The sequence below is a fragment of the Chionomys nivalis genome, chromosome 14 (genome assembly GCF_950005125.1).
Source record: "Chionomys nivalis chromosome 14, mChiNiv1.1, whole genome shotgun sequence".
Lineage (NCBI taxonomy): Eukaryota > Metazoa > Chordata > Mammalia > Rodentia > Cricetidae > Chionomys > Chionomys nivalis.
The window spans coordinates 45,167,989-45,185,751 of record NC_080099.1 but is presented as its reverse complement, the minus strand read 5'-3'; the positions used below and the strand labels follow the sequence as shown (position 1 = coordinate 45,185,751).

Genomic DNA, 17,763 nt, shown 5'->3' with positions numbered 1-17,763 from the left:
TCCACCCATCCCAGTTTAGACCTTAAACCTCAGGTACTGCCCCCTCTCACATATCATACGTTTTCTGCACCCCCCCTCTAAGACCTTTCCCCTCTACCTCTCATGGCCTTTTTAAGCTTTCCAAACTATACAATTTTTTTAAAATTAAACACATAAGCTTAAAGATTCAACACCAGAATTTACATATAAGGGGAAAGATAAGCATTTGTGTTTCCAGGCCCTGCATTACCTCACTTAGTATAATATTTTCTAATTCCATCCATTTTCCTGAAATTTTCATAATCTCATTTCCCTGTATAGCTGAACAAAGTCCCACTGTGTATATGTTCTACATTTCCATTATCTATTCATCAGCTGATTCATTTCCTAGCTATTGTGAACGAGCAGCGATGAGCGTGGATGGGCAGGAGATCTTCTGAGTGTTTTCCCAGAAGTGGGACAGCTCGATTGTATGGTCCTTCTACTTTTAGCTTTTTGAGAAACCTCTACATCAGATCCCATAGTGCTTGTACAGCTTACACTGCCGCCCACAGAGGACACTGATTCTTTTTCCTTCACATCTCTGCAGCATTTGTTGTCTTTCTGTTTCCTCATTTTTATCAGTTCTTTGAGAATTTTCTATAATGTATTTTGGTAATATTCCCTCTCCTCCAATTCGTCCCAGGTCCCACCTTTACTACCCACCTTTCTGTGTTCCTTATTTTTTATATATATACATACAAGATCTCTCTACATAGCCCTGGCTGTCCTGGAACTCACTATGTAGACCAGGCTAGCCTCGAACTCACAAAGATCCACCTGTCTCTGCTGTAGAACAAATAATAAAAACCCAGAGACAGAAATTGGGGTTCAACCTGAAAACCAGAGAAGCAAAGCAGTCAAGCCACTAAAGAAGTCTTACCTCTACCAAGGCTGGACAACCGCAAACTAACTAGACAGCCTCTCTCGCCTCCCATTTTATATTCCCTCTAGTGCTGGGATTAAAGGATGTGACTCCCTAGGCCTGGGATTAAAGGTGTGAGCCACCACCACCAGGATTTGTTCCTGCACTGATCTTGTGTAGCCCAGGGTGGCCTTGAACTCACAGAGATCCACCAGCTTCTGTTTCCCAAATCCTGAAATTTAAGGTGTGTATCACCGTTGCCTGACCTCTAGTGGCTTTAGCTTTGTGTCTGGTCTTCAGGCAAGATTTAATTATCAAAATACAAATAATATACCACTACATTCTGCCTCCTGACTGTTGGGCTTAAAGACATGTACCAGCACATCTGGCTTGTGTCCTCTTTTCAAAAAAACATCAAGTAGAGTTAATGTTTCCTAAACACTCTTGGATGTGTGGCCTTCACTGGAGGGTGATCTACCCACCAGATGCCGTGCCCTTAAAGAAAACCAGCTCTTTCCTTCTCTTTCCTAGAAGCTATCAGTTGCCAATAGTTCCTTATCTAGGGGTGGGAATTCACACCCACCTCCCCTGTCAATGCTGGAATTTTGTCTGCTCTGAGTTTGCGCAGGTCTCATGTCTGCTGTCTCAACTGCTGTGAATCCAGATGTTTAACTGCCCTGCTGTATCCAGAAAACACCATTTTGTGGTCACCCTCCACCTATGGTTCTTACGCATTTTCTGTACCCTCTTTCACCATGGTCCCTAAGCCCTAGGTGGAGAGGGTGTGACATAACTGTTGCATTTAGGACAGAGTATTCTGCACACTCTTATTCTCTGAACTGTGAGTCTTTGTGTTAATCACCATCTACTGCCAAAAAGATGCTTCTCTGGGTTGAGCTACGGCCTATGATCTTCCTAGCCACAAGTTCTTTGCTCCAATAGCAATGTCAGGTATGCGTTTCCTTGTTGAGCAGGCCTTAAATCCAATCAGAAAGTGGCTGATTACACCTATAAACTTCACACCACTAATGCACCATTGGGAACATTTTGCCAGCCTGGGCATTGTTGTAACCTATAGGTTTCCCAACTCATTAAGATTGTTAGATCACCCCAGATTTGTCCTGCAGTTCCCCCATTGTCTTGTCAGGCTTCCAGTCCTTTTTAAGATTTAATATCTTATCCAGAACATTTCTGTGCTTTCAGTAGGATGGCTGATGTGAATAATTTAAGTTGCCATTACTTGAGATTCCCTACCGTGAGTTCTATCACCAGCAGACTAACATCTATGTAACATCGAAGTGCTTTTATGTATGTCCTAAAATATCTGAATTACATTTTCCTTGAAGATGAGCACCTTAATTTTCTCTAAACCTTGATAGGGAGATTTATATTTCTTCTAAATTTGAGAAAAATAATTTAATAATAATGATTATTTAATTATTGAACAAAATAGCTTTTACTTAAAATTTTCATTTAGCCAAACTTTATTAAAGTAGTATTTGTGGCTTTGCTTGACATAAAATTTTTCCATATTTGTTTATCTATTTGATTTTTTTTTGTTTGTTTTTCAAGACAGGGTTTCTCTGTGGTTTTGGAGCCTGTCCTGGAACTAGCTCTTGTAGACCAGGCTGGTCTCGAACTCACAGAGATCCGCCTGCCTTTGCCTCCCGAGTGCTGGGATTAAAGGCGTGCGCCACCACCGCCCGGCTCTATTTGATATTTTTGAGCATGAGGAAATATGGAGAGATGTAATCCATATTGCATATGTGGAAATAAAATAATAACCTGGTATACCATATATTATAATTCAACCACATTGAAGCTGAAATTGAAGTAAATCCATACAACCTGGAAAATGAAAAAAGACATCACCAGACTCAGCACAGTGTTTGTTGGCGTACTCGGCTAGGTGGGAAATCCTCCCATATATGAGGTCTCCTTTCAGAAGGGGCGGTTTGAGAAGCAAGGGGGTAGACTAGATGACGGAGTTTTCAGTCACAGTGAGAACCCTAAATATAGGCTTGAAAAAATGAGAAAAGATGAAATTTGCTGAAAATAGTTTTATTTGCCCAAGACATAGTCTATGTGTTCAAACAAGATGGAAGTTGAGGCTAGATATCAAATAAGATTTAGATGATTCTTCAATGCAGTCCTCAGGGTTTTAGGTTTTATCCTAAAAAGGTAGAGAGCCAGTAAGGATGAAATGATCTCAAAGCAACTTTCCCCTTAAAATCTACCACAGCTACATCATAGACATTTAGGAGGAAAAAAACCATCTGTAATCCCAAGATCAAGCACAATTATAGTGATATATTTATGTATCTCTTTAAAGTTTTCCATGCATATTTAAAAATAATTAAAATACTTTATAAACATATGGTATATTATTATAAAGTTAATGTATATTCATTATTAAATACAGTAATTTAAGGAAATGTAGCATTTTACATTTGAGCAATAAAAAATTGTCAGCATAGTCCCCCTCCCTTTTATTTTCCAAGAGAGTTTCTCTGTGTATCTCTGGCTGTCCTGGAAGTCACTCTGTAGACCAGGCTGGCTTTGAACCCATCTGCCTCTGCTTTCTGAGTGCAGAAAGGGACTAACGGTATGCGCCACCACCACCCAGCTTAAAGGAATAGTTTTAATGACTATGTGCAATTTGTCTGTAATAATTTGGCTTGTTTCCAAAATGAAATGATTGCCTAAAATTATGTTTATGTTAATATCTATAGACAACAAGAATGAAAAGTCACATACTTGGGAAATCAAATAAGATGATCAAAAAAATTACTTGAATTGTCTTGAGTCAAATCATATAAAGGTGACAGGTTGAGTGTGGAGAATCTAAATAATTATAGTTTTTATATTTTCTCATGTTAAAAATATAAATGGCAAAGTGATTTTTTCTCAAAAAACAAGAAACATTCTGGGCGATGGTGGCGCACGCCTTTAATCCCAGCACTCGGGAGGCAGAGGCAGGCGGATCTCTGTGAGTTCGAGACCAGCCTGGTCTACAGAGCTAGTTCCAGGACAGGCTCCAAAGCCACAGAGAAACCCTGTCTCGAAAAAACAAAAAACAAAAAAAAACCAACAACAAAAAAAACCAAGAAACATAAAAATCTAGAAATTGCTTTAATGATAATGAAGGAAAAGTGAAATTTTGTTGAAAAGATTTTTAAATCTTTTATAATGTGCTCTTAGGTTCAATATTACCAAAATATATTTTCTCTGAATTAGTTGTGTTTGTTCTTGTGTCAATAAAAATTTTAATGGGATTGTTATTTTATTTTGACAAAAAATTACTTTTAAGACTAATTACACAAATCAGGCGGTGGTGGCATACACCTTTAATCCCAGCACTCAGGAATCAGAGGCTTGTGGATCTCTGTGAGTTCAAAGTCAGCCTGATCTACAGAGCAAGTTCCAAGACAGTCAGGGCTACATAGAGAAACCCTGTCTTTAAAAACCAAAGAAAGAAAAAAAAGAAAAGAGTGATTAAACAGAGTGGTGGGAAGATGGCTCAGTGAATGGAAGTGTTTGTTGTGTAAGTGTGAGGAGCAGAGTTCAAATTCCCAGAACTCATAAAAGCTGGACGCACAGTGTGAATGCCTGTAGTCCTAGTGTTCCTATTGGAAGATGGGAGGCAGAGTCGGAGCTCCCACACATGGGCGGGCTGCCCAGCCTGCTGTACAAAGCGGAAAGACAACAAAGGGACAGAATAAGGACAGAAACCAAGAGTTGTCTTCTGACCTCTATATGGGTGCCACGCAACTGCATTTGTGAGTGTACATTCACATAGAACATACTCATACAGAAAAAAGTGAGACGATTTGAAGTGTAGACATTCTCCTGCCGGAGTTAAACTTTGCAAGGATATTATTAGAAATATTGTGTAGTTTCTGTTGTCTAGAACCGGAGTGGAGGAAAAGAAATTAGGTCACTACTAGTATGTACAAGTAGCCAGCCATGGAGATTTATTTATTTATTTATTTATTTATTTATTTATTTATTTATTTATTTATTTTTGGTTTTTCGAGACAGGGTTTCTCTGTGGTTTGGGAGCCTGTCCTGGAACTAGCTCTTGTAGACCAGGCTGGTCTCGAACTCACAGAGATCCGCCTGCCTCTGCCTCCCGAGTGCTGGGATTAAAGGCGTGCACCACCACCGCCCGGCCAGCTATGGAGATTTAAACTGATACCAGGAGATAAGAACGTGGTGTGATATAAAGAGGAGAAATGACAGGTTAGTAAGAGAACAAGCAAACCTTACCGAGGTTCATAGAAATGACAGGTTAGTTTTGGAAATGTTTATCCAAGGAAGGTGAGATTCTGAGGACACATTTTGAGTCATCTGCATTGAGGTGACACTGGAAACTGAAGTGTGAATGGAATCATGAACAATATATAAAGTGAGGTGGTGGGGTAGTGAGGCAGGTAAGATCAAACTGTAAGGAAAACACTTGAGAGTCTGAGAGAAAGAAAGTTCACGTTCCAACAGAGCTGAAACAGTAGGACCTGTAGGGGGAGTTCTCAAAGGGTTACTTGACAAAAATTTCAAGAGGAAGCCTGAAGAATTAGAGTTGTTAGCAGATGTAGGCTATTTAAAAAAATCAAGCAAGAAGAGGTCTCTGAAGTATTCATTGGTGTGGTCATTGTGATGTCATTGCAAAATTATCGAAATAAGTTTCAAAGATAAAAAGACTGGAGTAAACGTATAGCTGGTTGACAGTGGAGAAAATGCCAATGAGAAGGGCTGATAAGGAGATAAACACCTTTATGATTCAGAAGAGTGTGGTCTTCTCTACCTCTGTAATACTCGTGGGTTATAGATTTGTCTCTGGTAACCGTGTGTGGAAATGTTTCGGAAAATACTAAAAATACTTTGGATTAGGTCTAAACCAGTTTGCCTCTATTCCTTAACTCAGTACCCAGAAGTAATGCAGATACCTAAGCAGTTAAAAAGGCATAGTGTTTTATTCCTGCTCTGTTAGTGTGTGACATGGAGTAGAAAAAGGCCATTACTTTTGGCTTCTTCTCTTAAAAAGGAAGGTGTAGTCTGTATCTCCACCAAAGCTTTTAACAATAGTCTGAGCAAGACAGTTAATTATTTATGTGCACAAGATTAAATTTATCTCCCAAACACCTTTGTCGTCAGAAGTTACTATAAGTCTTGGAGAAAGTACAGCAACTATAGTTTTTGACTATGACAACTTTTGCCTTCTGTTCAACTGGAAAATCAAATAGATCTGGTTGTATCTCTGTGAAGAACAAAGCACAGATTCCTCAGCTTTGAGCCTTATGCACTGTCCTTCTTAATCTGTCATCACTGGGTTCACAAATATTTTATTCATACAAGTTTCTACTGCCAAATAAGGTTTGCCTTCTGTGTGATGAGAGACAAGCTGAAGGCAGCTTGTGCTCTTATTTTTACCTATGAGATCCATTATTCAACCTATTTAGGTGAGCAGAGTGATGAATTGTGAATTTTTATATGTAATTTAGGCATGTTTCAGCTCCCATATGCTTCATATATTTGTCTCCGCTTTGAAGTGCATTATTTTTATACTAGAGTTTATTTTAAAACTAGCCAACATTTCATCTATAGTTCTTTATAGTATTAGATATACTGTTTTGAAGGTAGTAAATACTCAGACTAATTTTATTAAATTCAGGAGCTTTCAAACTGACGACTAAAGAGTCTCCAGTCCATCAGGTTTATTAGTGGTTTTCTGAAGTCTACTGTGAAATCAAGACCAGAAGAAATTGAATGTCTGTATTTGACAATTCTTCTTCTGTTTATAACATCAATAGGTTTTACATGTAAAGTACAGAAACATTACAAAGAAGTAGTAAGTCCCCAGAATTTCCAAAGATAGTAAATGATCTACATTCCAATGAGTGGCATCACGTAGATGAAAAATGAGGATTTCCTTTTCCCATCTTTTCCCCCAAACTTTAATATCATCTTTATTTATTTTTAAAAAGAAAACAAACTTCTTTCTTTCATTATATATACCAATCCAAGTTCCTACTCCCTCCCCCTCCTCCCATTCTCTCCACATACCTTCCCACTCTACCCCCATCCAATTCGCAGGGTAAGGCACATTGCTTTGGGGAAGGTTCAAGGCCCTCCCTACTATATCTAGGCTGAGTAAGCTATCATCCAAAGTGAATAGGTTCTCAAAAAGCCGGTACAAGCAGTAGAGATAAATCCTCGTGCCACTGCCAGTGTTCCCTCAGTCTGCCCCAGCCATGCAACTGTCAACCACAATCAGAAGGACTAGTTTGGTCCTATGCTTGTTCCTTCCCAGTCCTGCTGGAATTGATGAGCTCCCATTAGCTCAGGTAGACTGTTTCAGTGGGTGCACACATAGTGGTCTTGACCTCTTTGCTCATATTCTCAATCTTCCCACTCTTCAAATGAACTTTAGGAGCTCAGTCCAGAGCTCCGATGTGAGTCTCTGCCTCTGTTTTCATTCATTGCAATTACATATACAAGTCTTACATAAAATATGTGTGTTGTAAATATTTAGTTTGTACTATAGTGTGTAAGTTTATTTTTTTGAAAGCCAGAAGTTTTAATTTTCTTTTGTTTTATTTTTCATTGTTGGGGATCAAACCAATGGCTCACAAATGCCAGGAAAAGTGCCCTCCCATTTAGCTATATCTTAGCCTGCAAATTTAAAATTTTTAATCAATATAAATTATTCTTTCTGTGTTTTGATTTATGACTTTACTTGAAAGGCATTTCCTACCCCAAGTTAGCCGGGTGTTATATTTTTTTTCTAGTACTGATCAGTGTTACCTTTTAGCTTTATGTTTACTTTTTTGTGAATGTTTTGAGATAAGATTGAGATTCACTTTTTTCTACCCAAATATTGAGTATAAAATTGTAAATGTTTGCAGACATGATGATATTAAATACATTTAAACAGTCTACAAAAAAGGCCTGTTAAAAGTTAATCAGTATGATTCAGTGAAGTTATAGGATACACAAATACCCAAAGAACATATCTGAAAAATAAATTTTAAAATATTATTTACAATAGCTATAAAAATAATAAAAATGGTCTGGGAGTGAAGCTCAGTATTAGAACATTTTCCAAGCATGTGCATCGCCCTGGGTTCAATTTTCAAGGACTGCATAAAAATGAATAAACAAGTAACTAAATAAATAATTGCAATACAAATAAATAAATTTATAATGTATAGGAGCAAATTCAGCCAAGTAGCTGAAAATTTGTACAATGAAAAGAATAAAACACTGATAAAAGAAAGAGAAGTCCCAAATAACTGGAAAGATATTCAATGTTCATGGAAGACTTAATATTGTTAGTTGCCTATATTCTACAGTTTATAGGTTCAATGTAATCTCTATCAAAATTATAATTATATTTTGACAGAAATAGGAAAAATATAAGGGAATACTTTAAAAACCAATATTCCATTAAGTCAGAAAACCAAAAAGAAATGAATAAATTTCTAGAGTCATCCAAACCACCAAATTTAAATTAAGAAGAAATAGCAACTTAAATTGACCCATAGTAAATAAAGAAATCAGTAAAGTGACAGTGGAACTGATCTATTGGGAGCTCTCCAAGGCCAGCTGGACTGGGACTGAATAAGCATGGGTTGAAACTGGACTCTCTGAACAAGGCGGACAATGAAGGCTGATGAGAAGCCAAGGACAATGGCACTAGGTTTCGATCCTAATACATGAACTGGCTTTGTGGGAGCGTAGCCTGTTTGGATGCTCACCTTCCTGGACCTAGATAGAAGTGGGAGGACCTTGGTCTTCATGTAGAGCAGGGAATTTGGACTGCTCTTCAGTATCGAGAGGGAGGGGGAGTGGACTAGGGGGAGGAGAAGTGGAGTGGGGAGAGGGGGAGGGGAGCGGGGGGAGGAGGCAATATGTGGGAGGAGGGGGAGGGAAATGGGAAACGGGGAGCAGTTGGAAATTTTAAGTAAAAAAGAATAAAAAAAAAAACCCTAATGACAAAAAAAAAAAAAAAAACCCTAATGACTGACAGATGTCCAAACCCAGATGGATATACAGCAGAATTAGATCAGACTTTCACAGAAGATCTATAACCAAAAAAATAGAATAATAGAAACAGAAGGAACACTTCAAATTCCTTCTATGAAACTGGTGTTGCCAGGCGGTGGTGGCTCACACCTTTAATCCCAGCACTTGGGAGGCAGAGGCAGGCGGATCTCTGTGAGTTCGAGGTCAGCCTGGTCTACAAGAGCTAGTTCCAGGACAGGTTCCAAAGCTACAGAGAAACCTTGTCTTGAAAAACCAAAAATAAATAAATAAAGAAGGAAGAAAGGAAGGAAGGAAGGAAGGAAGGAAGGAAGGAAGGAAGGAAGAAAGAAAGAAAGAAAGAAAGAAAGAAAGAAAGAAAGAAAGAAACTGGTGTTGCTCTCCACCAAAATCGGGTAAAGACAAAACAAAAACACAGAACTACAGGCCAATATCCCTGATGAACATAGATGCAAAAGTCTTCAAATACTTGCATGCTAAATACAGACACATATCAGAAAGATTATCCACCACATTCCAGAGGTGCAAGGATGGTTCAATATACATGAGTAAATACATGCAATAAACATATATATGGAATTAAAGACAAAAACCACTGGCCATCTCGATAGATTCAGAAAAATCCCTTAGACAAAAGCCAACATGCTTTTATAATAAAAGTCATTGTGAGAGCAGGACTGCAGGGAGCATATCTAAACACAGTAAGACTAGCTATGACAAACACTTAGCAAACGTTAGCATAGATGCTGAAAAACTTGAAACGATCATATTAACATCCGGAATGAGACAGGGCTGTCTACTGTCCCCACTTTTTTTCAATATAGTACTTGAAGCCCTATCAATAAGTCAAAATAATGGAAAGATTACCATTGCTAAGTTTCAATATTTATTACAGAAACAGTTATAAAAATAGCATGGTATTAACATGAAAACATACATGTAGACCAATGAAACAAAATAGTAGAACATGAGTTTATATAGCTACAGACACTTGATATTTGACAAAGTTATCAAAACCACATTGGAGAAAATACAACCTCTTCAACAAGTGGTTCTGAGAAAACTAGATATCCACACACAGAAGAATGAAATTAGATCTGTATCTATCATCCCACACAATAATTAAATCCAATTGAACCAAAGACTTCTAAGGTAAAACCCGAAACACTGAAACAGCCAGCGGAAAACATAGGCTGTAACCTACATGATTGAGGTATAGGAAAGAACTTCTTGAATAGGGTTCTATTTGCTCTGGAATTAGGGCTAGAAACTGACAAATGTGACCTCATAAAACTTAAAAAAAACTTCTGTAAAGCACAAGGAATAATCAATTGAATGAAGAGACGCCCACAAAGTGGGAGAGAATCTTTGCCAGCTATATATCTGATAGAAGCTTAGTATCTAAAATATACAAAGAACTCAAAAAGCAATTTCAAGGAAACAAATGATACAACTAAAAAGTGAGCTATAAATCTGAACAGAGGATTTTCAAAAAAAGGAATAAAAATGGTTTTAAAATATCTCAAAAAGCATTACCTCACTCTTAGCAATCAGGGAAATGCAAGTCAAAACTACTTTGAGATTTCACCTCACCCTAGTAAAAATTGTTGAGACCAACAAAACGAGGGACAACTAATGTTGGCAAGAATGTGGGGAAAGGAAAAAAAAATGTGATCATGGAATTTGCAGGTAAATTTAAGGAACTAGAAAATATTACCCAGACCCAGAAAGGTAAATGCTGCTGGTTCCCAGCTCTGAATCTTAATGTATAACCTGGAGTAACCACAGAAACCAGGAAGCTGTGGAAGAAGGAGCTCTAGAGAGAACAGTAGAGCACCACACTAAAGTGGAAATGGGGAAATGGTGAGAAAAGGCTCTTTAGTTGGGGAGAAGGGCTAGAGAGCCACAGCTATAAATAGCCCTTGGTTGCTGTCCAGAGGCTGAAGGTAAATCCCTAATGCTGAAGACACCACATTTTGAACACAGGAATTGGAGGACTCAAGCTGGATATGACTTGAAAGTTCCCTCTCTGAGAACTAACTCAAAGACCCTGAAGGTGCCACGCAAGCTTCCAGGAAAAAACAAAAAACGGTCAATAGCCCTACCCACCTGTGACACAAGCTTCAACAATGACCATCATGGCAAGATATTCCCAAAGGTGAATAATGACACTTATACCCTGGGTTACCCCACGGCATCTTGGGTAACCAACAGCTCTCTGTTTTCACTTAAAACCCACCAATTGTAAGGAATCCCAGGCTGGTGCTATAAACATCGCCAAATAGTTGTTGCATGTAAGCCCATAAAACCTAGAAGAGCTCCTACTATGGCCAGATTCCTAAATCAATACAGTTCCTAACTTTATTCTACTTATCCTTAATGCCTACAAGTGTAGCTTTGTCAAAGATGCTTTGTTTTGCAACAAAGGTCGAGATCATTAAGAGAAGCACGAGTGGTCAGTAAGCAGAGAACCGCTGACAGTGGGGTGCCTGGCACCAATCAATGTATCTACAGCATAGTCCCTGTGTCCCATCCAAGGCTCGGGAAACATTGAGTCAGAGGACCAGGATGCCTGCTGTGACACTGTGCTCCCTATATGTATCAGGGAAGTTACAGCTATGAAATTTAAACAATATGGTTGCTTAAACAAGACCTGGATAACAACAATACCAGTTAACATGCCAGTGTGGATGGACCCTATTCCTAAATGAAAATCTACAATTAATGACTGCTGATCAAGGGGAATCAGTCTTCCCTAGGGATGAGTTCCTAACTGGTTATCCAATAAAATGGTGAGCCCTAAACACACACACACACACACACACACACACACCAACACACATGCACACACATATTCAACAATAAATAAACTCAATAGGCTCTATGTGTGTGTGTGTGTGTATGTGTGTGTGTGTCTTAGTTACTTTTCTATTGCTATGAAGAGACACTTTACTAAGGCACCTTATAGAAGAAAGAATTTACTGGGTCTTACAGTTCTGGGAGGTTAGAGCTATTACCTTATGGCAAAGAGCATGACAGTAAGTAGGCAGGGTCCTGGAGTAGTAACTGAGATCTTACCTTGCTATCTGCAAGTAGGAGGCATGTAGAGAACTTGCTGGAAATGGTATAAACTTTGAGGTTTAAAAGCTCATCCTCCAATGACACATCTCTTCTAACAAGGCCACACCTCCTAATCCTTCCCAAAGAGTTGAACTAACAGAGGACCAAGTATTCAAACATATGAGCCTATGTGGGTCATTCTTATTCAAACTAAAACTCTGTGTGTGTGTGTGTGTGTGTGTGTGTGTGTGTGTGAAACAAAAATAATTAAAGAAAAAGAGGCCATGGATTTTTTATTATTTTATTTATTTATTATGTATACAATATTCTGTCTGTGTGTATGTCTGCAGGTCAGAAGAGGGCACCAGACCTCATTACAGATGGTTGTGAGCCACCATGTGGTTGCTGGGAATTGAACTCAGGACCTTTAGGAAGAGCAGGCAATGCTCTTAACCACTGAGCCATCTCTCCAGCCCAAGAGGCCATGATGGATTTAAGAGGGAAGAGGAATGGGGGGGGTCAATAACATGCAGTAACATTGTGTTTAAAAACAATGTACATATTTTAGTTAAAATGTTTTATTGCTAAAATGTTAATGATCATCTCAGCTATTGTAAAGATGTTGCTAAGAGGCTTTCTTAAATCTTAGGTTGCCACAAACCTTCAATTTGTACAAGATGCATTATGTGTAGAACACAAGAACATTAAGTACAAGAGTTGGAAAGACTGCTCAGTGCTTAAGAGCACTGGCTGCAATTCCAGAGGACCTGGGTTTAAGCCCATCACCCATATGGCAGCTCACAACCATCTGTTACTCCAATAGAAGGGATTCCACATCCTTTTCTGCTCCACAGACAATAGACATGCATGTAGTATACAGAGCAGGGAAAACATCTGTACACACAAAACAGAACAATAAATTATTTTCTAAAATGAGTGCGGTGAAATATGTCTTATCATACTAAATTCTTTTCCTATATATTCAAACTTATAAAATTAAATTTGTAAATTAGGCAAGTAAGTGATCAACAGTAAAAGTATAATAATAAAATAGGACAGATGTAACAATACTCTGCATTAAAGTCTCTACCTCCAGCCTGACAGTGGTGTCATATACCTTTAATCCCATCACTTGGGAGACAGAGGCAGGTAGAGCTCTGTGAGTTTGAGACCAGCCTCATCTACAGAGCAAGTTCCAGGACAATCAATGCCACACAGAGAAACCCTGTCTTGAGAAAACAACAAAAAAAGTCTCTACCTCTTGGATGTCTTCTTGTTCTGTATTGTATTTTTTAGTCCACAGTTGACAACAGGAAAATGAAGCTAAGACAATGAAGCCACAGATGAAGAAAGAAATTTTTACCCAGTTTTATTTTCAAGTTCTCAGATAGCTGTTTGATGCATTTTAAACGTTATTTATTATGTAGTGTGTGTATATGCTGTGTGTATGTGTGTCCAAAAAAAATTACTGTTAACAATGGCCGCCCTAGTGTATGTTAAGACACCAGAGTTCCCCCTGTGATCTTTGGAAATACTAACCGACCTCTCCTCCTTTCATCAAGTTGTCTCTTTTCTGAGTTTAAATATACTGGATTTAGCTTCAGACCTCAAGTTTTAAAACTTAAATATTCACTTATCCCAGCATCAAATCTAAGAGTTTAAAAAGTATCTACCTAAAAGTTTGAAGGACTGGAGAGTTAGGAAGGAGCACAGATTTTTAAAGATACAGACTTTGACGCTACTGGGTATATAATAAAAATTATTTCAAACTGTAATCCATTAGTTAATTGAAATGAAATAAATTCAAATAAATGGGCTGAATTTACCAGTGATCATTTAGGTATTATTAGGTTATGAAGCTTCTGTTGAGGAAAACAAAATGTTGTGGTAAACATGAATCTTCTTTTCTATACTATGAGTAGAAATTTTGTAGATAAATCCCAAGTCAATGAATTATCTCAATTACAACAGACAGGCATGATAAAAGGTGTGATATTTGCAGAAGCATTTTGGTATGCCTGCATAAAATTTAAATGTGAATTATTCTAATTAAAAAACTCTCAGAGGGGAGATGGCTCAGTGGTTAAGACAACTTGGTCCTGCTCTTCCAGAGGTCCTGGGTTCAATTCCCAGCACCCATATCAGGCAATTCACAATCCCTGTAACTTCAGCTCAGAAGGATCCGATGCTGTCTTCTGGCCTCCAAAGGCAACTGTATGCATGAGGTCTACATACAAACACACACACACACACACACACACACACACATATGTTTTAAAAAAGAAAACCTCTCAGAACAAATACATAATCATATACACAAATACATTTTCAGAAATGTACCTAAATATTAAATTATGGAGTAAAATGTTATGAAATATCTATGTAATGAATATTATGTTACATTTACTTTGAAGGAAATGCAATATATATATGTATATATATATCATACAGAGAAATACATCCATCACTCATGTTAAGTAAAAATTTAAAAATCAAAGTTGCACTGTAGTATGTAGAGTGTGATTCCACTTGGGCTAAATATATGTTGATATATCTACATATTTATGGATTAAAGCCTGGAGAGATCTGTCAACACCAAGAAATGAAACTTTTTTCCTTTTTTCAAGATAGGATTTCTATGTGTAGCTCTGGATATCCTGGAACTAGCTCTTGGAGACCAGGCTGGCCTTGAACTCACAGAGACCTGCCTGTCTCTGACTCCCGAGGGCTGGGATTAAAGGCGTGCGCCACCACCTCCCAACTAAGAAACAAAACTTTAAAAGGTCTTAATTTTTACTGCTTAAAAGAATTAAATAAGTTGAATTTGGGTAAATTTCTAAATACTGTTGGACCAAAATAAATAGAAAAACAGGAAAAATAAAAATAAATAAAAGGAAATATAGCTTAACTTGTCAGAATTGTTGTTATATCTTTAACAGATTATCAGGTGTCCCTATGGGCCCTGGAAAGAAGATTTAAAAATCTCTCTTACTCCACAACTCTTGCCGGGTTGAGAAACGCTAATCCACACAGCCCATGTGTCATGACTGCCTAATACATCCTGTGTGTGCACTGATTTATGCACCAATAAATGTTTCATACACGGTTAGAATTCCAAATGAACTTACGACAATCAGATCACAGATGTATTGGTTCAGCCTGAGAGTACTACAGGATGTCAGTCACAGGAGGCTATGATGAAAATTTCATTAGGGAGGATATTGAAGATCCGAGGGTGACGCTGCTGTAATAGATGTGATACTGGATTAGAAAGAAGGAAAGTGAAACTTCCACCCATGGCTACTTGAAATCAAGTTCAAGTGCCCAACTCTTCCATTTCAACTTTTATGTTTTAGTGAAGCTACCACCATGTTATTTTGTATTCTCCGACTTTACTGGAGAATAGGCCAGTATATTGAGACAAAGAGAAATCATAAAATATTGATTTATTTGGAAGTTTTGTACATTTTCCTGTTATACTAGGATAAGCTAAAGTTGACACCAGCCGAGGCATGGTGTTGAGGATGCACCCAGTGCGATGACTTCTGAGACCATTGGTTCAGTGATGCTCACGAATCAAACCATGGTTTTCTTCTCGATCCTTTCAGTACAGTGCACTTCATTCACTTGTGAAAGAAAAGAATGGAAAATGAAAAGCAATATGGAAGAATATGATTGCTATTTCTAAACACCTTTAACAAAATGAGCTTTGTTAAGGTAATTATCTCATCAAAATGTCTCAAGATATCTTTTAATATTCATAGAAAATGAAATTCATTTTACCTTGGCTAATTTTGATGACTTATATTTTATCTTCCTTCCTCTGTCGTATGTATAACTGCTAAATGAATTATAGTCAAATCCATCTCTTGGAACATGAGTGGGATTTATGCCTGAAAAATCAAAGTCATATGTAAAACCCCAGTACTTACATGGAATATTTCAAGTGGGAAAATACTGCCTTTAGCAAGGGCAGAGAGTACAAGAAGAGTTTGGCTTATGGAAGATGAATCATTTTAATAGCATGATTTTGGTAAATATATTTTTTTTAAATATAGATATATATGTATATATAACAGCTATAAATATATGTGTATATAAAATATATACATATATACAGAAGATCATAATGAGGTCTCTAAAAAGACGTTTATAAATGTGAAAAATAGCTTAAATAGGATTCTATGTAAAATACTTGAAATGAGTAGTTTCTGAGTAATAATAAGATTCCTGTTGGAGATGTGTGTGTAGTGGACAGATGTTAGATTAATAAAAATAATGAGGTACAGGAGTCTGGAACAGAACTCAGTAGTAGAGCATTTATCTAGTATGTGCAAGGCCGTGGGTTCAGTTTCTGATATCCTCCCCGAAATATATAAATAAAACAATGCCTCCAAAACAAAACTCAGTTTACCCAAACCACAAAACAAAATGACAAATACAGAAAAGGAGAAGATAAGGGGTACCTGACAGGGAAAAAAATTAATAAAAAAAGATTTTGTTAAACTAAAATTCTCTTCAGCAAAGGGAACAGTTAATCCAATGAAGAGACAGCCTACAGAATGGGACAAAATCTCTGCAAGCTATACGACTGACAGAGATGTAATACCTAGAACATACAAAAAAAAACTAAAAAAAAAGAAAAGCCTAAACAAGAAATAAACATATGGGTTGACGATTTGAGCAAACATTTCTCAAAATAAGGCATAAAAATGGCCAATAAACATGAAAAACATTCAGTTTTACTAGCCATCATAGAAATGCAAATACAAACTACCTTGAGACTCCATATTATCTGGTCTGAAGAGAGTCACTAAGTGACAAAATGACAGCAAATGCTGTCCTAGCTGAGGACGAAGTGGGACTTTTGTACACCGATGGTGGGAATGAGTTATTCTAGCCACTAGACATTCCCTATGACGGTGCCTCAAAAGCCCAAGTAATGATCTTCCACATGACCCAGCTCGAGTAAAACACAAATAGACATAAATGCAAGGAAAGATTTTTCTGAGGAGAAAAAGAGGCCTGGAAGGAAAAAAGCTTTCTGGAAAGTCTGATAAGTTCCTTTGCCTCTTTGTAATTGAGTTTCTCCAACAATGCCAACCTCATTAGGATCTTATGAGAACTAAATGAGTTTAGATGTATGCAGAAGTGATAAACTGTCAACTCTTGATGAACTGAGGTATAAATGGAACCCCCAAAGTCAACAGTTATTGCTATTTGGATGCCATTGATATCTACTCATCTGTGTTATTGTCTGTCTGTTGACCTACTGTCTGTCTATTCATGAAAATCAATGACTGTTTTGGCTAAACCCCACTCGGGAACAAGAATGTTCTTTAGTGCCAGCTTCCCTCTTTATTTTATTCTGTGGCTAAATCCCAAGAATTGCAAAGGAGAAATGGGGCCAAACAAGGCTTTCTATTAAAATAAGAGGTCCAAAGTGATGAATGGAGCCTTGGAGCGTGTTTTAATGGCAAATACAGAAGCCAGAAGTCAGCTTAAATACAAACTTACGAATTGGGGGCATGTACTGAATCTCTAACAAAATATTGGTACTATTTTTGTGAATTAAGATGCATCTTGTCTTAGACAGTCATAATTCTTGTTCCAGAAGGGTTCAAGTTGCTTCTGGATTGGCCTGTACATTGCTGCCTACTAGCCTTGAGTCATTGAGAAAATGCTGACTAGGATACACTAGAGGGTAGATCCCTCATTAGAATTCCTCCAAGTTGAGCCATTCCATTAATAAATCCCCTTTGGCACTGCTATTCAAA

General features: G+C 37.7%; 1 protein-coding gene across 9 annotated transcripts in view; it reads left to right on the top strand.

The window, feature by feature from the left end:
• Positions 1 to 17,763, top strand: part of LOC130886608 (protocadherin alpha-C2) — a 208,282-nt gene that overhangs the window by 136,611 nt on the left and 53,908 nt on the right. The window lies entirely within an intron of this gene.